This window comes from Lepisosteus oculatus, chromosome 8, assembly GCF_040954835.1.
Source record: "Lepisosteus oculatus isolate fLepOcu1 chromosome 8, fLepOcu1.hap2, whole genome shotgun sequence".
In the NCBI taxonomy this organism is placed as follows: domain Eukaryota; kingdom Metazoa; phylum Chordata; class Actinopteri; order Semionotiformes; family Lepisosteidae; genus Lepisosteus; species Lepisosteus oculatus.
Window position 1 is genome coordinate 42108974 of NC_090703.1, and position 22131 is coordinate 42131104.

The 22131-nt window shown below is 34.7% G+C and overlaps 1 protein-coding gene across 1 annotated transcript in view; it reads right to left on the reverse strand.

The window, feature by feature from the left end:
• Window positions 1-22131, reverse strand: part of tenm1 (teneurin transmembrane protein 1) — a 342106-nt gene that overhangs the window by 315319 nt on the left and 4656 nt on the right. The window contains exon 2 of the mRNA XM_015351452.2: window positions 4088-4143. The gene's annotated coding sequence lies outside the window, so the exon portion shown is untranslated. The remainder of the gene's footprint in view (window positions 1-4087; window positions 4144-22131) is intronic.

A 22131-nucleotide genomic window follows, 5' to 3' on the forward strand; every position in this document is an offset into this window, starting at 1 on the left:
ATCCTTGGCTTGCATTAAAACATGAACTCTTTATGTAAAGTCCTCCCATCAGTCCCATATTACAATGTTCGAATTAAGGAGAGTTTGTTGCATGCTTAAAGAATAGATGGTGTGGGAAGTCCTGTCCTATCCCAATGAATAGTGCAGAATCAGTGTGATGCAGACACCATGAGCATTCAGCTGTGCTCCATTTTATGTTCAGTTTTGCTTTCTTTTCTTTTCTTGTGCAGCAAAATCTGCATATTACCTCATGCTTTTTTGCAAAAAAAAGTGTGAGTAACCCATTTAACAATCATGTCAGGAAAGCACTCAAGTGATTTTATTATTTTATTTTCAATGTATTTTGTGTAATAATTACTGAACAGTACAGTATAGAATAATGAAATGTAAAATATTTAGAACTTAGCTAAAAGGTTAGTCTTTTTTCATTACATTTAAGCATATGACAGATAAACTTATTTACCATAGTGTTTTTTTAAGCTAATGCAATATTTGGTTAGCTTATATTGCTATTATAAATAATGCTATTATTTCAACTCTTCTCCTTTATAACAAGGATGTTTCCTTTCTCTTTTTACCCCACAGAAGGCTACCAGCTGCTAGATTCTCTGTCTTGCGATCTCCCTGCTTGATTAGTACACACACCTGTTAACCATTAAAGGACAATAAATCACGGTGAACCTGTAATTCTGCTCTCCTGTCCCCCCCTCCTCACTTGCCAACACAGCTAGAGAAATTAAGGGAGGATCGCTGCAATATCCATCAATCCATTTTCTTACTGTTTAACCAATTCAAGGGAGCTGGGGAGAAAAAGCCTATCCAGGCAAGTAACAAGGTCATAAATGCTTAGGCTCTGTATTCATCCAATGGCTAAGAAATGGCTACTTCCGACTTGCATAAAATTTGAGTCACAGTACAGGTTTGCAGAACAAAACCGTTACGTAACCTGGGGAGTAGGTGTACTAGGTGCTTTCAAGCTTGCAGTGTTATCTGGGGAAGTTGTATTAATCCTGTAATCCAGTGCTAACTCTCCTGTACCTAATTGTGAGAATATTTCTGATAGTGGGTGTGTTGGTGGAGTTGCAAAGATGAGTTGATTATCAATTGGCGATTCCAAATTGGGACTGTAAAAATTATTAAATAAGAATTTCTAAAACATTATGTGAAAATATAATTATATGATATGATGACATTTCTTAAACCTTTATCAAAAACACTTTCATTATGGTTGAGACCTATTAGGAATATATTGATATCACATTGTGATTGTCACGGTTCTGCGCGGGCTCGTGCCCTCCACCACCTGTTCCGTCCTGCAGCACCTGGGGCGCGAACCTGGGTCTCTGGCGTAACACAACAGGGAACCAACCGCATGAGCTAAAGGAGACTTCCCTCAGCCCAGGTAGCTGAGGTCCCTGCTATGCGCAGTGAGGGCGCTGATGTCACTGTATCCAAACTAGCTCCGCTACAACATCAACTTTTCCCAATCTTTCACTGTGGTTGATAATACTATTATTTAAAGTCAACATCTGTATGGCAACCTGATATAGAACCTGTTTGTGGTTTCTTGTTGCCCATCAACTGAGTACATTCCAAATGTACTAAAAAGATAAATTGTAAATCACTGGGAATATATACCCAAAGCTATGAAAACAAAACAAAGTAAGTTGATGTATGCTTTGGACAAAAATTGCCACAATAGTTTGCTGTTCCATCTCTGATTAATTTGGCACAACAATAATCAACATTGAAACAGTCGGATGACTTACAGTTTAAACTGACACAACTGAAGTTCCTTTATACATGTGGTTCTTTCTTAGGCAGTTTTGCTTTTTAATGTAAAACGTGTTCCTTGCATATATTTTAATGAACAAATTGAGAAATAAACATTCAAAATGTGGCAGCACATTATTATTCTATAAATCTTTTGATGGTTTAATTGCATAATGCATAATTTGGTTTACATTGAAAATCAAACACATCAATGGGCATAAAACCATGCATTCAATGCATTAATCACTTATTTTGGACATCAACAAATTTATTTTTTTAGTTAGTTTAGATGCTCCATTACAATAACTAGTCTTATAAGAATAACCCCTTTTACTGTAGCTAATGTGTCATTTCAGAATATTGTATGTTCATTTTATTTATTTTTTTAAAGTCTCAGGAACAAATTACTTCAAAATTGAATGTCAAATACAGTGTGTAATAATTTAGACAATCAGATGATTTTCTAAATATGACATTTTTAACTGCTATAAACAAATCTGTTCATGTAAAATTTAAAACGCAAGACTACAAAGACTACAGAACATATCCTAATTTATTTGTTAAGTGTGCTTTATTAAAGAAACAGCAAAATGCATTGTAGCTTTGAAATCCGATTTCAGCTTGTTATTAGAGAAGTTAAAATTAAATGGCTGTATATCCTTTCAATTTTTTGTTTTCTTTTAAAGATACTGTACTTACTGTACTGTAATGTGATCAGTGAAAACAATATTATTTAGATGAATCTTAGGTCAATATCTCTTAGTAATTAACAAGCAGCCTCTACATTAAATCCTTGCAATTTGACCTATTACAGTGAAGTATACAGCTGAAGTAACTATGATCAATGCTTCAACAATGAGACTGCATTTCATTTCTGCAATGTAGCTGAGCCACCAGAGGGAGTTACCTTATACAGTATAGCCTTGCTAGATGAACATATTGTACCAGTAGATGTCCAGACATACAGTAATTACAATGATCCCTTTTTCCTAAGAAATAAACACAGGGAAGGACATTAATGCATTTGGGATGCTGCTTTCTATTTCTAGCTTCTTCCAAAGAGAAATGTTTTTTTTTTTAACTCAGTGCATTGTACTGCATTCTTGTAGTTGCCTAAAAAATGGATGCAAATTGGTATTAGAGGAATTAATGGAATATTGTAAGAGGTAAAATGGATGTTGACAAGAAATGAAAACGGTAGCCAGACATGTAATACTAATTTGACGTGCTGTTATTGCATTGTCACTACAATGATGTCTAACAAGTTTGGAGTTGATTAGCCCAGCACTGAAAAAGAGAGGTTGGTTTTAGTATGGGGACACATTTTACCAAATAGGTTATGATCTGTTGTAGGTGGAAGAAAACGTTGTTGGAATGTACTGTATGAGGTGCAATTCATGTTTTAGCAGTTTTAGGAGCTCCATTTTCCATGTGATGTATTGCCTCAAGAACAATGCCTAGAAAGTTTAGAATTAATTACCCAAATATGTTAATATGTTAAGTATCATTCCAGCAGAACTTCCTCATGTAATGGGCGGTATTACATAACTAATTGATGTACTACCATAGCTTTGGAAGGTGGGTGGAAAATGGAATACATTAAAAAAATCCTCATGAAGATGAGGACAACATAGAAAGTCTACACAGAAATACATCCCAGCCTAGACACTAATGGTATGAAGAAGAAGCACAATCCACCATACCACCCACAAATTTCCCAATAATTATTGTGTGAGACATTAAGCACATACTGTACACAAATTAATATCTACATTTTATTTTTAGGTCTTCATTCTAATAGTGAATAGCTTCTAACAGCCGAAAGAGATTTTTCCAGCCTAAGTAGCATAATATACTGTATTCTATCACTGGAACTAACAACTGTATATTGAAGAGTCAAGTTCCGTCTCATTCTTACTCCATTACAGTCCACATCTTTCAACTGGTTAAGACTGCATTAAAGCTTATGATATATATTTTTGGCAGAGCAAATCATAGACCCAATGCAGTTCACATTGGCAGTCTGTTGTTATAGAAATTGGAACCAAAACAAGAGTAAAACACAAAATGGAAAAGCAGCTACGACCAGAAGAAGCTACCATCTTCAAACCTGACCTCCACTTCCTAGATATTCTCAATTCAAGTTACTATTTTTTTCATGTATTGTGCTAAGACACAGCACATTTGTCTGGGCTTATATCATTAATGTACAAGTGCAGTTTAGCTTCTTCTAGGACAGGAACAAAAAGAAACTGCAAGCTCATTTTTATTTTTTTCAGAAAAGGAAAAAAAGTCTTCTAAAAACATCTCCTACCTTAAGCCTCTGCAATAATGGTGCTCAAGTCTTCAGTTCTGCTTTTCAGGAAGCTCCTGAAAGTGTAATGGATAATAGATTTGGCATGGTGTCAAGATCACACATTACAATGTTACATTTGGACAATGAATCTGTGTCAGACTGGTTAATGTGAGCCATATAAAGCAAAATTCAGCACATGTTGAGCCATATATATTATTTTAAATTGCTATTTCTAACGTGAGAGTCAGGGAAAGCATTATGCACACTTATAAAATTGGAAGCCATATTAAACTGACATGCCTGCATACAACTTTTATTGAATCCACTTTTTCTTAACCTTCCGGCATTGCTTATGGGATGTTAGTCCTTCTGCCGTGTTCATATTACTGAATTGTTTAGCAGGTTTTTATCCATCTGAAATTCATACTGTGAGAGCAAGTCCGAGAATTCGGACATGATTTCAGGTGTACAGTAAATTTTATTCTGTTATAAAAGCAAACACTAGGCATGTTTAAAATATGATCAATAGTGAATTTTAATGTAGCATTTAAATATAATTATTTGGTCTTTCTTTTTGATTTTTGGATTTCCATTTTGTTACCTTTAAATCATTTTATATTCATTTTCATGCTAATGACATACTGTACAGTAATTAGTTTTTGCATTGCTATATCTTCTTATTGTGCTGTATATGTACAGTATTCTTTGCAAGCTTAGTTTATCAGCACTGCTACTGTATGGTGCCATCTTTGTATGTTGGCTAATATATAAATAGTACAGTAGCTTGCAAAGTATTCAAGCCCTTCCAATGATGTCCCTTTTTGTTAAATGAGTAGAAACGTGCATAGGTAATTTCTGAATATTTTAAATGAATCAAAATTTGAATGGCTGATCAAAAGAGTTTTCTGGGTAAATACATTTGAATGTCAACAAAATTATATATGAAAATGAAACACTAAAATATGATACATTTGTAAGATATGCGCTATATTGTGTAGACAGGTAGAAAATGGAAATTTTATTTATTGATATATTGTTTTTATAATTGCAACAGTATTTCTTCTTCATACAATAACAGGAAGTGGATGTGGTTGATGAACCAGGAATATGGTACATAGCAGTAACTGAATATATTTTCTTATGTAAGAATGGACATAATAATGACAACCTGGGAGGAGTATTGAACCTGGAATACCAACTCTGAATACAAGCTCATTATTGCATTGGCCAAAGGCCTCAGGGCGCCTGGCAATGAACTAATCTGCTGCTATGTTCATCCATGGAACAGTGCCAGAAGGCACATGTATTACATTGGCTCAATGTCTGTCTGTGCTGCACCACATAGGCAGCCAAAAGGAGGCACTCCTTTTCAATTCAGACGCCAATGTAATGCTAGAGGGGATAGAATTCTGGGCTGAGAACTGAACCTGGATCACCGGCACTGCATGCAAGCTTATTACCACATTGCCAAAAGCTCCAGACTGCCTGGTAAGGTGGTAATTGACTGCTATTTGCATGGTTGGAACTGTAACACAGGGCATGAACATCACACTTGTAGATTGGGCAATTGCTGTTGGCAATCATTTTGATTGCAACTCACATCTTTAAAATAATAATTCACTGAATGGTGAGGAGAAAAAAAAATACTGAGTCATACAAAATGCTGAAATTAAGGTATTGAAAATGATGTGTGTCAAAGACTGTAATCTTCAACTGACAGTCAAATGCACAGATGAAGGAAACCAAAGCAAAGACAGATATAGATTGCAAAGCTGTAATATAGTATTCTTCTAAAACTTTTATGATAGCTCAAATGAAAAATGAGGTATATAAATACATGTATTTGTTCGATTGATATAGCTATCCCTACCTTACACATTAATTAACACATCACAAAAGGCCTTGTGTTTCTTGGTATAGCCAACTAATACTGTAATTACTGTTCCGCATGATTTAGTGACGTGGATTTTGTATAGAAAAATATTAATTGTGATACTGCTGAGTATAAGAAAAATATTAATTGCGATACTGCTAGTTAAAAAGTAAATATTTTGAAATGATACAATATTGGTAGATGAAAATGGAGCAATTGTGCATACAGTAGCTTGGAATAAGAAATTGGCCATGTAATGCCTTTTGCTGCTAGGTGAGGGCAGCTAACATAGTTTGTAATTCATAATTTTATTATTGCTCAAATCATGGAAGAGGATATTAAGTAGCTAAGTCAGTTATGCTGAAAGTGCAATTACACGGTACCTATCTAAGCAAGTATATTAATTCATTTATTTTGTTATCTGAGTTTTATTCCACTATCCTTTGAGCTAACTTCTTTCCATGTCTTAAAAGTCTTCTTCTGTATAATGCACAAAGAATATAAAACAGTCCATTAATTTAGATAATAGTGCTTGGTGTGTAATTGCATTGCTACAGTACCATGGCCTGCTGCTTAGTGTATAACACACTATACTTTCAAGTCACTTTGCTACCCATAGGAAGTTTTAATTTGTACTTCTTTTATGCAAGTGAAAACACAATCTAAAGAAAATATCAATAAATATCAATTGTATTAAGTGCTGAAAATATTGATTGAATGGTTAAGAATTAAAAAAAGCAAACACAGTCGTAATTTCAAGAGGGTTAAAACAAGTTTAAACTTTAAAACACTACTGCTGAGATTATATTTGTAATGTTTTTTTTAGAAATGTTTAAGTTAAATATATTTAGTGTAAAAGAAAAAAAAGTTTGTGAAACCCAGAATTGCTGTACACAGTGCTGAAATTATTACTGAGTGTTACCTTGCAGAGGGGAGCAAAAGTCATTCACAAATTTATATGAGGAGTGGTTAAGTTTATTTGATTGCGGAAAATAATACTGTATATGCTGCAATAAAGATGAGCACTACCCATTTAGAGCTGCCTTATTAGCACATTAGCGGGTCCCATATTGGGATACACAAGAACATTAAGAAATTATTGTTTGAATGAATGTTTTCATTAAGACTAAAGAGCTGTAGGAGGGATAGAAAAAAGTATAAGGTGGGATGCTTTTAATTAGATGAATCTACTTATTTCAGAACAAGAAAAGATAGGACCCAAAAGTGTCCAAACATTATTTCACTTGACTACCTACAGTACATGTATTTTTTATTTGCAGTGACAGGATTCAGAATATGATGCATAGTTTAGCTAAAACAATTCAAAAGATCATACTGTAGATCCCATTTGAACTAAGACTTCCATCTTAGCATATTTTGCACCTGATTTGCAAAGTGAAATATTATCAACAGACACTGCCTGCACATTCTTAGAGAATCCCTATCCAAATGATGTTAGGCTGATAACCTTTTTTTAGTTTAATATAACCTATATAACCTTGTCTTATTCCTGCAGTACTAGAAAAATTATACCATTCTATGAAGGGGAGGGGGTAGGACAAAGAGACAAATGGTAATCTGGAGGTCTTTTGGAGAGGTACTGTTAGTTTTTTAAAAGAAAATAAAATTGTCAGAAGAAACTTTCAACTTTAGCAATTACTATGTTTTCTAACAGTTTATATTAGCAGCAGGTGCATGAATCAGTATGGTACCCAAATCCTCCCTTTTGTGTAGAGCAAGCAAATAGCTTGTTTTCTAGGAATATAACAGTCACTTTTCTATCCTGCTGTATTATGCCTGTGTCATATTTGGCCAGATTTAATTAATTTTTAATTAGGAGGGAAAAATGGAAGTCGATACCAATGGGATTTACAGAAGAGCTGTACATTACTGATGCTCTTTCCACAACACACAGCTTGTGTAATTAAGAGTTAAGTTGAGCAACTTTTCTTGTAGGAAATTACTAATTAGTTAGTTTCAAATAGAGATGTATTATGTGTGTATGAGAGACAGAATTAGTTTTTATCCTTTATCAAAGTAAAGTGTTTGATAAAAATAAGTACAACATTTGAAATAAAAGAGATAACAAAGGGGTATTTTTTAAACCATGAACATTCCTACAGTATATCTAATATTTTACAATGGGGATTCTGGTTAGATTCATAACATATGGATCTTCACAAAAACAAGCCAATGGAGGTTTTCTGGCATGTACTCACAAGTGAACAATTCACCTTTCTTTGATCATTTTAGATTTCTATCTAGTCATGGAGATAGTGTCAGTGAAGGGAATGATATTTTATACCACACTGAACAAATGTGAAATAAAATAGGGTACCTGCTTTGTAATACCCATGCATCGAATATTACATATTTGGCAATTATTAATACAAAGGCAGGAATTGTATTCTGCTCATGATGATGAATGATTATGAAAATTATTATGAATAGTATGCTATTATAAAAGAGGATTAATGTAACTAGTTTTGCTAAAGGTATGTTGGTTTCTAATGCATCACGGGAGGTACAGTATTAGCAAATATGTTAATTCAAACAGCCTCAAGACCTTGCAGGCAATGGTTGGCATAGTTAGGAGACAGCAAAAAGAAGTTTAAAAAGGGACAGAAGACCACTATGTGGCTCTGTGTCTCCATTGGCACTGTGAACATCTGCAGGTTTGATCACCATTAATGGTGCACGAACATTCTATTAAGGATATATTAGTATTTTTGTTATAGCTGTACAATATACTGTACAGTACATAGACACATATAGATGTCCTTATATGGATCATTTTCAAAATTAAACACAAACAAAACCAGTTAATTATGTTAGCTCATTTCTTTCATTATTTTATAAGCATTTTGTATAACACTTTGATGGCCAGTTGACACTGAAGCAATACTGATTCAACACAAAGCCTAATAAAAAGTCCAGTGTCAGTAAAGACAACACTGAAATCACAGCTTCAGTGAGTCCTTTTTACTCTTAAAGCCAAGATATTTATTGCCAATGCAGATTTAATCTACTGACAAAACAGTCAGTCAATGTTATTTGAGAAATGGGCATACATTTCTCAACTAGGAAATATAAACAAATTAATGGAAAATAAAAGATAAATGAAACATGCTTTTAATAAAGCAATGGCTAAAATATTATATTTTAATTTATCAGGCTATTAAGAAATAATTCTCAGTAGTAAAATGCAATACTGTCATGTATTAATAAAACTAACCTTCAATGTGAACATCCTCCATTTAGCAACACTTAACAGATAATGCAATACATTTTCCAAGTTACCACCTCTACAATGAGAATATTTGTCTTTAGTATTAGTCACATTTAAACCAAATAATTGGAAATCTATAAATTCCAACCCACCTCTGATTCTGTGCTTTAGTGTTACACAGCTGTTAATGTATTTCCTCTACATAATTCAAACTGGAATGGCATGAAGCCAGGTACTGTATATCACACAAATGAATTATACACTTAAAATATCTTTCAAAGCAGACATGATATATTTTCTCAGTTTTTTTTCTATTGTGCCCATACATGTTTTGAGTTATGTAATTGATAACTAAGGATTTAAATACCTCTGTTAAGATCTAGGATCTTTAATTACCTTTAGGGTGCATTTACTGCTGTAATTCTATTTTTTTTTTATTTTCAACACATTAAAAATCACCTTGCAGTTGTTGTAAAACCCTAGTTTTACAATAACATGTGCAACAGGGACACACATTGTATCTTACATGTGGAAAGCATCTATTATTGATTGTTGCTCTATGTCTTTGAGGTGTATGATTACAGAATGTACCATTTACCATTTCCTCAGCAGTATGTGTACACTGGAAAGCTATAACTCCCCAGGGATCAGGGAGTGTGACAGACTAAAAGAAGAAATATGGTAGAAATGAAGCATAAAAATGACATTGGGTATTCTCCAAAAGTCCTGCAATTCTGCTCTAGTAGTGAATAATATCAAAGGGCATTCTTGGCTAAAGTTTAAGACAGAGCAATCTGAAATTTTACAGGTGCAATTTTCACTGTGTCACTAGTCTTTTACTGTATTTGCCTTCAGAAAATCCTTCCAAACCTGAACCCACAGCCCTCAAGAATTAAATTATATATATTACTAAAATTGCACATATTTACAATACAAAATATTTTCTTGATTGAAATTCTATTGCCTGTCTGAATTTTGAATATTGCGACTTCAGTATTATATATTGAGTATGTTACTATTAATATTAATAAAATAATAACCATCTTTTTTTGCATTTGCATAGTTTATAGCATTTAGAATGAAAAAACATTTCCTGTTGCATTATTGATATAAAGAGAAAGTGATTGTGCTCAGAAGCCTGTCATCCTGCCTTTCTTAACCCAGCTGTATTAATAATCTAATAAACTCTGAAAACTTAAAGCTGCTGTTGCAAATTCAAGTAAAAAAATGCCATAGTGTTTGACAAGTTAGAAGTAGGTTTGAACAGCTTACTGTGTAACTTTGAAATATTGGAAAAGAAACTTTTAGAACTGGTGATTTGTTTTAATAAAAAAATGAGTAGGGTTTTTGATCCCATTAATAGCTAAGTGATTTGGGCAATTTGCATATGACAGCAACTCAGAAATGAGCTGGTAGAGATACAGCTAGGAAGTAGTTTAATTCACTTTAGCGTATATGAGATTCAACTCATTTTATTTTAAAAAAAGAAAAACAAGTGATTTAAGGCAATGCTATTAATTGCAAAACCTGTTCTTTTTTCGCTGACAGATGGAGTCATTACTAATGTAGGGTTTCTTGCCAAGAGCAATTATAAAAAATAACTTTAATTGCTTTAGGTCATGAACAAAACTCTAGCAAACCCAGTGTGGTATGCACATATACTATTGTTATCTAAATTGAAAAACACAGTAGGTTGAAACAGAAAGACAAAGATTGTTTTTCTCATTTAATAATAAAAAGATCTCTCCATTATGCTGGTAACAAGTGACCTACTTCTTCTTAGTAAATAGTAAATAGTATGAGCAACATAGAAAGTTTTAATATTGTTTAATATTAAAAATATTTTCATCCTTTTACTATATACTGCAATGTCAGCATAAAGAAATATTTTTTACACCGTAATTCTAAAATATAGTGCTTCATGTAGTGCATTGCTATTGTAATGACAGAATGACATACAAGTATACTTGTCTAAAAAGTACACTCTATGGATAAGTAAAAACAAGACAAAGATGTGTACAGTATATATGGAGAAAAATCTGTTTTGTTTTATTGTTAAACACTTTATAAGGGGGAAATGCAGCAATGTTGCAGTAACATAAGAATTATTATAAATAGTGGGAGGGGGTATTTGGTCCATCTAGCTTGTCATACTGCTTGTCTTAGCCTGAACTGCAAAATCCACTTCAGCTCCATCCCACCACTGTGGAACTGTTATGGGCAATGGGCTTGTATTTAGTAAGACCAATACCCAAGATACCTCTGGGATATGAACACATCCTTGTCATACTGGATAATGTCACCCACTATGCAAAGGTCATACCCATCTTGATCACTGCAGGTAAGCTCTACTTAAGGCTTTACTGTACCTATTCTTGTGGCTAGAGATTCCTTCGGTGATCCCCAGGGCACGACAGGGTATCCCCATGGCAGGGGATGGACCAGGGCATACCTGTTACTTAATGCAAGGGGTGTCTATAGTGCTGTGAACTGACCTTTCATGAGCTTCGGTCTATCCCCCACAAATGAATGGACTCTGATGGATGGCTGAGAAGGAGCGACAGGACTGGGGTTTCCTACTCCCCTTGCTGATGTTTGGGAGCTTTCTCAAGCCTTCACTGAACTTTCCATTTCGAATTACTACAGTATATGTGTATCAACCCAAGAGAATTCTGGATATAACCTTGGAGAACTGGGGGACTCAGTACTTGAAAGATGGGATTCTTCTAAACTACACGAACCATCTGTGAGCGCAGATAGCCAAGAGAACCCAGATTGTGAAGGAGCACTTCAGGCTAGACCATAGCAGTTCCTGGCAAGTGGCCAGTTTAAAGTTCCTTCACCAGTGCAAATTAATGACAAGTGCTCTATGAGATCCTGCAAAAAATGAGACTACTAAATGATCTACTATCTCAATAGGAAGAGGAAGTAACAAATATATCACATCAGCCTCCTGAAAGCCTTGGACAGATAGGAGAAGCCATCCCAGCAGAGTTCTTAGTTTTCATTCTGCTGCTGAAATCATGCAGCTTGAAAATGATCTCTCTTTTACTCGTGTGAAATGGAAGTTTTTAACTGCGTCTTGACCTATTGAATGTAAATCCTGTTGAAAAGCAATACAAAAAAAAGAAAGGGACCAATTTTCAAAATAATTAAGTGCCTGGCCACAACAAGTCACTGTACCTCATCTAGATTTATGGGGAGGTCCAAGTGTGCTGGTCTGTTCAGGAGTGTATTTTTGAACAGTGAAACACAAACTTGAGGACACAAGTTCAAACTATGTGGATGTGCGTTCAACAAGGAGAACAGGAGGCACTTCTTTACCCACAAAAGTGTGGGAGTATGGAACAAGCTACCCAGACATGCTGATGAAGTTTATATCCTGGTACCTTTCAAGAAATGGCTGGATGAGATCCCTGGAATAATTATTTAATATTTAATATTAATTATTTGTAACTGTTCTTACGTTCTTGTGTGGATCTTGTTTCTACAGAACTCCGTTTGTACTGTTAGCAACCACCCTTTCACATTTTCACATTTCTTGTGAAATAACAATGTGGCATTTGTGTTATGAATGCCTATTAGCCAAAACCTGAGAACCATTGAATATTTGTGCGATGACAGGTTTCATCTTGGGCCCAGAGACCAGTAAACAGGCACATGCTTCATGCAGCCTGTAAGTGAGAAATGGAATATAATTCCACAAGACAGTACCTGCAACCTGGTGCGATATGCATGCAGATGCACATACAGTACCATAGCTTGCATTGTTTTCAGTGTTTGTCACAAGCACACTGAAAACCTGTGATTTTCACAGTAGACTCCCTATTAGTGATAAAGGTTAATTAGCACAGTATATTTTCCTGTTTCCTGTCTGCCTAATAAAATATTCACATTTTAGAAATAAAAGTCATTATTGCACAATTTCTTGTTATCTTTGTTAATTTGTATCAATTATAAGTGACAATTTTCTTATAATTCCCAGTACGCAGTACAGTAGATTCTAAATCAGAGAGAAAATATCTAAAACCATGAAACTGTTAAGAAGAATACTGTATATATCTGCCCTTTAGGTTCCTATCAATAATTATTAAACAGATAAAGAACATACACAAACACTCAAAACAAGTACTCTAAACCCATCATTTCAAATTTATTGCAGATTACCTCCATACAGTAGGTTTACTCTTTATTCATTACTTTCTCAGGGTTCCTTCAATGAGAAATAAACCAGGATTGGTAGAACCGGGGCAAGAGACAGAATCCAGGATAGATAGATGAGGTGCAGAATGTAGGCAAATATGAAGTGCCAGATAAGAACTCATGTGGAGAAGTTTAATGTGCTTTGTTCTTTTGAAAGGGTATACAGCAGAGATCTAAAAAGTGTAAACTCTCTATGGATTAAAGATGATGTTGTATCTGGCAGCCTGCAGTGTTTAAGAGAAAAATATTTTGTGTATATATTCTGCAACTCTTATTCTAATTGAATAACCATAATTCTTAATTGCTTTTGAGGAAAAAAAACATTTGTCTATAAATTGACAAAATAACTGCAATTAATGCTATTGTTTGTAGTAATGAAAAGCCACAAGGACATAATTTATGATGTTGTAAATGTGCCATGCCATAGATAAAAATAAACATAAAACATGTCCTGAGATATTTTTAAACCACGCACCACTTCAAATTCCAAAAAAGTGCTAATGAGCTTTTTAATCATAACCCTGAAAAAAGTTAATATGTATTTCTCCTCATGTGGCTTTTTATTAAAATATATACATTGAAAGTGTCCTTTGTGAACCATAATTAACCATGAGTAAAATGCAGAAATGCAGATTTTTTTCCATGCACTACTGAAAATTAGCATAGTTTGTGATGATACAGTAGATTAAGTAAAACTTTGTGAATGAAAAAATTGAAACAGCTTGGAACCATATAAGGGTTTTATTATGCAGCTTTCTAATTGATTTAGACTAAGCTGTCATCAATTCTGTTATCAATTTTAGTTCTTTTCTGCTGCTGTTTATCTAGTTAATTATTACTAAAGGGAATGATTTTTTAGAGGATTGTATCTCTTAGAGGACTCCACTGAACACCGTGATGGTGTTGAGGAGAGTATATGATTTATACACAAAGGTAAATCATTCTCATTTTATAATAAGCATTGTTTGAGATATTAAACTGAAAGTGCTAAGGAGTCTCTTACTTGAAATAAAATTTTAATAAACCAAAAGAAAAAATAATATATACAAGCAAGTCAAACGGTATCGACACTCTCAAGACTCACTTTTTAGATGGATAAGACCATCAAGGCTTATGATGTGTTGAAGCCCAGTAAATAATGTCATTCACTGCAGTTGCTAGGAAAAGCTAATTTTTACTGGCATTCTTTTTATTGCTACTGTATTTATGAGGCAGAAATGTCATCAGACCCTCTTTATGAAGCTTGTTTGTCATCCTTAATGGCATTTAAGTTAACCGTTATTTGTTCTGCACAAATAAAGTTTACATTTCTCCGTGCGAATCTCAAAGAAATCTCCTATCTTTTGATACACTAGTCATTTGCTGGGGAAAAATTCCTGACTCTCTGATCTCAAACTAGTAGAAGATGCTTGAAGATTTTTATCTTCCTTGTGATGTACAGATCATCTGTCAGTTTTTGCCTTGACAGTTTCAGCATACATTTGATATTGCCTAGGGGCCTGAAAACCTCTGGAACCAAAAGGATAATCAGCCCCAGAAATCAATGCCTGTTCTTTTCTGTTGCTAAATTGAAGCCTCAAATTACATTCTTTGTGATTTAGACACTTGAATCAGCATAAAATGTAAAATATGAGTTAATCCTGATTAAATTTACTCATGAACCATGAGTTAAAAATTATTATAATATGAGAAGCATATAGCAGTCAGATTTAAAATCTCACTACAACATTGATGGTAAAAGTACTAATAATACATCTCTCTGAAGCACAGGAGGTACCCCTAACTGAAAAGGTAAGCCCTCTTCAGGGTGTAAAATGATCTTCCCCAAAATCCATAAAATAATCAGATTTAAACTAAGAATTTACACAGCACTGTGAAGGTCATTATATCAATATGGAATTAAACAATATTCTGGGGACAGTTTTCAATATGTGCCTTGGGAGGAGGAATTAGAGAAAAGCATCACCAATTCTCGATGCGTCAATGCTCAAAAACTAACCTTCACAATGCATTGAAAGACTCTAAGGAGAACGGTTATTTTATTTCAGGGTATATGTGCAGGATTTGCAACGTATCCGTCTAAAGATGCATGGTGAATCATATACTTACACAATACATGCCAAGGGGATGCTGAGAGAATGTTACAGTTGGAAAACTGTTTTTCCCTTCAGCACTTCAAAATGCGACATCCTTCTCTAACTTTAATTTAAATGCAAAATTAGTCATTCTTCTCATACACAGTAGCTTCATATATTATTATTATTATTTTCAAAAATCTGCTTTACACATGTTCCTAGTTATACTGATGAATGAATAAACAGTGCTTGCTATACTGTGTTTTCATAAGGAGATGTGACATGTACTGTATAACACAGTAAGTTAATAAAATATGCAACAGCCAGACAAAAAACCCTGTATTATTTTCTAGTAGTAAATGCTGAAGAATTTTGGTGCACTACCTGTGGTCTGATCTAATATAAATATAGGTATTCTGTAACATGAAAGCTTAAATTTTCTCTTTGGTTTCTTTCCCTGAAAATTCACTGAAAAAAAAAAAGATTATCACCTTTTATTCAGGATTTTGTTTTTAAAGTTAATTTGTGATGTTTGTCGTATTCCCTTGTTCATGTGAGTTTTTCTGCAATCCAAAGACATACTGTTAGGATAATTAGGTTCTGTGAAAACTGTCCCTGGTGTGAGTGTGTCTGTGTGTCTGCCCTGTGATGGACTTCAGTCCCATTCAGGGTGTTTCCTGCCTTATACATGTTGCTTGCAGGGATAGTCTTTTGCTACCTTGCAACCCTCTATTGGATAAAGTGGTTAGAAAATGGGTGGATGTCTGTCAATCTTTTTTATGTCTATATTTAGAAATAGGGAACCACCTTAGTGGTAATTCTTGGGGCTAAGTCTATAATCAAATTCAAAAGATGGAACTTGAAATATATTATTTTTCAGTTCTACAGTATGATTGTCTTTTGGTAGGATAATAAAATAAAACTCAGGTAAATGCAACATTTCTTATATACCCAATGGATGATTCTCCAAGAGATGCATGGGAGAGTCTACTTCATGCCATAAAGAATTATTTTTATCTTATTCAGCCCCACTTTTCCATGGGTTAGAAAATCTGTAGTTACACAAGACAACTACACAATACAGGTCATTTAGTCTTGTATTCAATCACACTTGTTTTCATGTCAGAACTGTATTTTAAATCACTGATTCAAGCCATTTGGGTAATTGCATTGGCAGTAAGTTTGATCTCTTTGCATCAGAGCATAGGGGACATTGACAGAGAGTTTACCATTTTCAGCTGTTTCCTGATGTATCTACAGTACATGCTGTATAAAATCTATATGCTTCATATTACACAGCAGACAAAAAGAACACAACATTAATGTTATGGGGCCATCTTCACACTTGATGTGGTTTTGTTTTTTTAAGCTTTACAGGGTGGAATTAACCTACTTGTTCCAAGAAGTTATTTTATATATATACAAACTACAGTATGTAAAGATTTTATGTGAAACGGAAATAGACGTCTGATGGTTCTGCATTCTTGCAATGTGAAATGGCAAGAGCTAATTAAGATTCATATTAGTATAATTTTGCTTGCTCTGAAACATTCATTGTACAAGACAAATAGCTGTATTTTTATATACTGTATCATCATTGGAATTCTGTGCAAAATAGTGTATTACAATTAGTATGTTCTGCACAGAGTGTGTATTGTTTTTTTTGCATGTCTCTTGTAAAAACAGTATTTAAAATAAACTACACAATTTGCCATTGTTTAAGAGGAGGCAATACCCTTCTGTGAGATTCTAATAGATGCATTAGAAGAGCATGAATGCTAAAATCAAGCAAAGGGGTTTCATAGTGAAGCTCGGAAATATTGTAAAGAGAAGATCAGACACAGAGAAAGAGCCTTAACAGCCACTGAAACACCTTCACATGTATAAAGGATAGATGTTACCACTTTTAATCAATAGGTATGGCTCACTATTTCACTATGCATGCAAAATGCCTCATTAGCACATATTCACGATATCTTACTGTAACACAGCATTAAACTGTCGTATTAATTCTTTCTTTTACAAGTTTTCAGCAAATGACATTTGCATAATGTGTTCATTTCTTGCTGCCTGGGACAGAGTGTCCTTAACTCATAAGTGTGGCAATGTCTGCTCATGCATACTGGACACAAACTGAGGTCCACTGAACAGAGTGCTGTCACATACCTCGTCCCTATGTACCACTTTTTATTAGATGATTCAGCTCTTCTCCATCCATTCTTTTTTATTATCTTTAAGACATATTCATTGATCCTATCTAGCTGTGTTATTATTATTAGATATGTCCCTTTCTGTTCCTTTACACTTTTATTACCATCACATATATCAGTACAAGCAAATAAACCATCTCTAGGGCTCTCTGAACGGTGCACTTATTCTCATACTTCATTGTAGACTGGCCAGAAATAATGTGTTTTGTCAACTGTAGGCATATTTTTTCTGTATGTTTTCCATAATAATGTGCACTGACTGTATGTTAGCCAAGAATTCTTTAATTTTTCTGTTGTTAGAAAATGCATAAATTGTAAGGTGAATAAATACAGGATCTGCATAATGTAACAATACTGTTACTGACTAATTACTTATGTATTAAAAATACAATTAATTAGACTGAACCTACTGTAGGTTTTATAGTTTTTGCTTTTTTGAAAACATTAACCTGATAAAATAATTTAATTAATAAAATGTACCAGACCTAAATATATCGGTTATGATAATATGACAATAGCAGAGATATACAGTAGAGATTGTAAGAACTTTAGTAAAATACTAAGTTCTAAATAAAAATGTAAAAATACCAGGTAAGACTAATTATTTTTCTTCTATGAGCATGCTTTTTTTGGACAGGTACAGTACATGTCAAGGTTCAGAAATTAGAAGTCACAGTAAGCAGAAATATTCCCACTGTTGAGCCTTTTTCCTTTAAAACTTTCCTTTCTTGTTTAATGTCCTCCTGCATTGTGATTTACTTACTTGTCTATAATACCTTGTATTTTTTACTTTATATCTTTTCTGTTTTAGTTACTGTATGTTACTGATTATTTAAGTTATGTTCATAGAATTGTCAGATGTTTTAAAACCTTTTATTGGGTGTACAAGAAAGAACAGCAAAAACACAACAACTGTTACAAAAGGAAAGAGAAGCCAATTAAAAATAAATTTGTGGAGGCAAGGAAAAGTGTCTGACCAGTTTGTCAAACATTTTTGAATGTTATTATTTTATTAATCTGTTTCTAAGAATAATTTGTGAGAAAGAATAGAACCACATGTGAACTAAAGGTACTGTATTTCAATCTCCTCCCAGTTTTGTAAAATATAGTTTTTTTTGCATTTAGATCCTCCAGTAAAAGTCTTCCCTGAAGATTAAGGTACAGTACTTGAGAGGGTTCATTGAGAATATTATTAGTAATATTACAGTATTACTAATAAAAATAACATTCCCAAAACTTATGTAGATATGTATTTATATACCTTGATTGCATCAGTGACAAACAGAGCTTGCAGCAATCTTAATTTGGAACTACTAGTTTGGTGTTATATGCATTCAGCTGTATGTGTAATGTTTTCTAGTTTTTGGAATAAAACCCCATCCTTTTGTTTTCAAAGCATGTCTTATTCACCAAGTCTTTTAAGCCAAAGTATTCACATTAACTTGCAAAGATAAACAATACATTAAATACAACTTTTGAAAATATACTGTATATAACCATCTATACAGTGGTTTGTTTTTATAAATAGCCTGTAAAAACCGGATCAGAACCATATAGTTTGAGCAAACCCCCAAAGTAGTAGAAACATTTCGGATACATTGCTGTAATCAATCAACTCTTGTATTATTCTTTGAAAGCTTATTTTGATTTATTTTGTTCCTCTCTAATTCATCTTTCTTGAGTTGTAACAAGCCTTTAGCATTGAATGTTCCAGTAACAACAATGCCTGTTTTGCCTCCTATCACAAGGACCTATCAGTGACCATTGTTAAAAAAAAAAACAAGCTTTGTTCAATGTGTAGAACTGTAATCCTTTTAGAAAAGGCCCATTAATTTATTTCTGCAGGCCACTTTTGGCTTCTGTTGGTAGCTTGTCAGACAAAAAAAATTTATCAGCTATTCCATTTGCAGCTTGTGTGAGACATGCACCAAGAACAGAACCAGGCAATAGAGTATTGTGATGTCCTTATCTGGTTCATTAAATTTCAACCAACTTTCTTGCTTGATGCGCCATAATAATTTTCTCAAGATTCTTTTCAATGTCATAAGTCTTTTAACTCATAATCTACAAACCAATACGTAATATGCTCCCAAAATAAAATGACAGTATAAAATTACCACCATGAAGTTGACCACTCAAAAATGATGACTCCCAATGCATTCATTTGTGTCAGTTTGTGCCGTTAAAAGTATTTGGGTTGCTTTCGTTTCTGAGAAAAGGGATTCTTTTACACAGGGAGTGATATAACTCAGCCTTTCTGCACAACTGCACAGGTGAACAAAAGTGGTCTCACTTATTTATGCTGATAAAGTTGCTAAACATTTCTCATTCACCACTTTTACAATGTACTGAACACCTCATTCACAGAAAAGAGTAATGTGCAGTGTACATCCTATCATGCGGTGTCAAACACATTATTCTCATTCAAATCACCTCAGTTTTAACTTGTAGTAGTTCAGGTGGGTAGCTGCGTCAGCATGCGCAGGCTGCAAAGGAACAAGTAATAGGTTTATTCCATGCTTAAAAAAAAAAACCTTTCGGCTGTAAAGCTTTCTTCAGGTGTGAGCAAACCAATGTTTCAAATGGGTATTATCACAGAAATAAATGAACACAACAGTTTACTGAAGAGTCAAAGAGTGGAAAGATAGTATCATCCTCAAACATCAGTGCCTCACAACACTGATGACATGGCTATAAGGTTTTAAGTCAATTAGTAAAGCAAAAAAACAAAACAAAATCGGCAACAAGTATAAAGTCTTCACTTTTGTGGAAAATCATACTTTGCTGATTTCATTTTATACATGTGATACATCACCTTTATCTGCCTGAACAATTACAAAGGACATTTTTCCATGTGCTTGATACCTTCATTAACAATTACAGCATCATGTGGACAAGACATGTTAGAATTCTCACTGATGGTACAGCATCAATAGATCTAATGTGGTGTCAACTACCCCCATGGTACGCGTGGACAGGCTCCAATTCTCCCCTCTCACACCCCTTTATAAGCTCTTTTAGGTTCCTTTTCTTTATCTTACACACAATCTCCTCCAACAGCAGTGAGGACACTGACCCCCTCATCGGGATAACGGGATACATAACTCCACATTCCATTACTTCTGGGCCCTTCAGGGTCTCAAATTCACCTGGTCTTCACTGCTAGAAATCACCTGCTCCCAGACCCCAACATGGAGCCTCCTGCTCCTACTCCATTAGGAAACTGTTTCACACACAACCAGTGCCTTGGACTCCCAGGTCCACCTCCAGCCCTGACATCTTTTTCCTAATGCTACCAGGTTGGGTTACACAAATTGACACTACCTACATCACCGAGCCTCTTCCGCACTACACACCATGCCAACACCCAACACACTGTCCCTCTCTAGCACACCCTCACAACCTTTCTGGCACCTCACTCTCACACCCTTAGGTTGTGAACTCACAGCTGCCAGTGCATCTCACATCATGCAAAGCCACCACTGCACATCTCCCAGAGGGTGGAGCTAGATAGACCCCACTCACTTCCCCAATACCAATGTATTGCCAGGGGGAGAGTTCCTCTACCACACAACCCACTCTGGTCCACACACACTAACTCACTCATACAGCGGACATGACATCCCTGCTCTCACACCCTAGCAGGATGCTGTCCCTTTAAACCTTTCGGCGAACTCATAAAGCTCCATTTCTTCCGTCAGTCTCCTCACAGACTGATGTTTTCACTCTTTTCCTCGCAGGCTATTCCTTTCACAATCCTCTGCAGAACTGTTGTTCTTCTCCACCCCCTCACGGGGTTACTACAGCGGCTAATCATTCTTTGTTCACTGCAGCACACTCTTCTAACATCGCCCTGACTTGTAGCGTCTCACACCTGCTACTATCATGCCAAGCTCTCTCACAGCAGAACCTCCACATTTCTCCTGCGGCAGCGGCAGCAGGACCGAAGTCCTGCTGGATCTTTCCCCCTTTAAGAAGTATTCAGGCTAGTTTTAAACCACTTCTACACCTGCCGTTAATTAACTTATTCACATCAGGTGTGGTTTCCGTGGCAATGCGTCTCCCTCAATTCGAGGCTCTGCCCCCCACACCAGACACTCTCTGCATAGTACCACACTAAGAAGAAAAACAAAATGCCATAAAAGGAAAGTGTAAATCATACTCACTTAAAATACAACCTTTATATCTCTAATCATAGAATTAATTTATGAATAAACTCATATTGTAAACAGCTTCCTAATTCCTACTGTATATAATTTCAACATTCACACTCTGTTTTGTCATTCTCACACACTGTACCTGTAGTGCTGAAATTATTGACAAGATTACAGAAAGAGAGGTGGATAGAAATGATTATTTTCAATGGTACAATGGAATAAACATAGAGTTTCTGGGTATGTAGTGTTGGACAAAACAGTGACAGTGTTTAGATTTATTTGAGGACTGGTAGACGTTTTATTAAATATCTAACA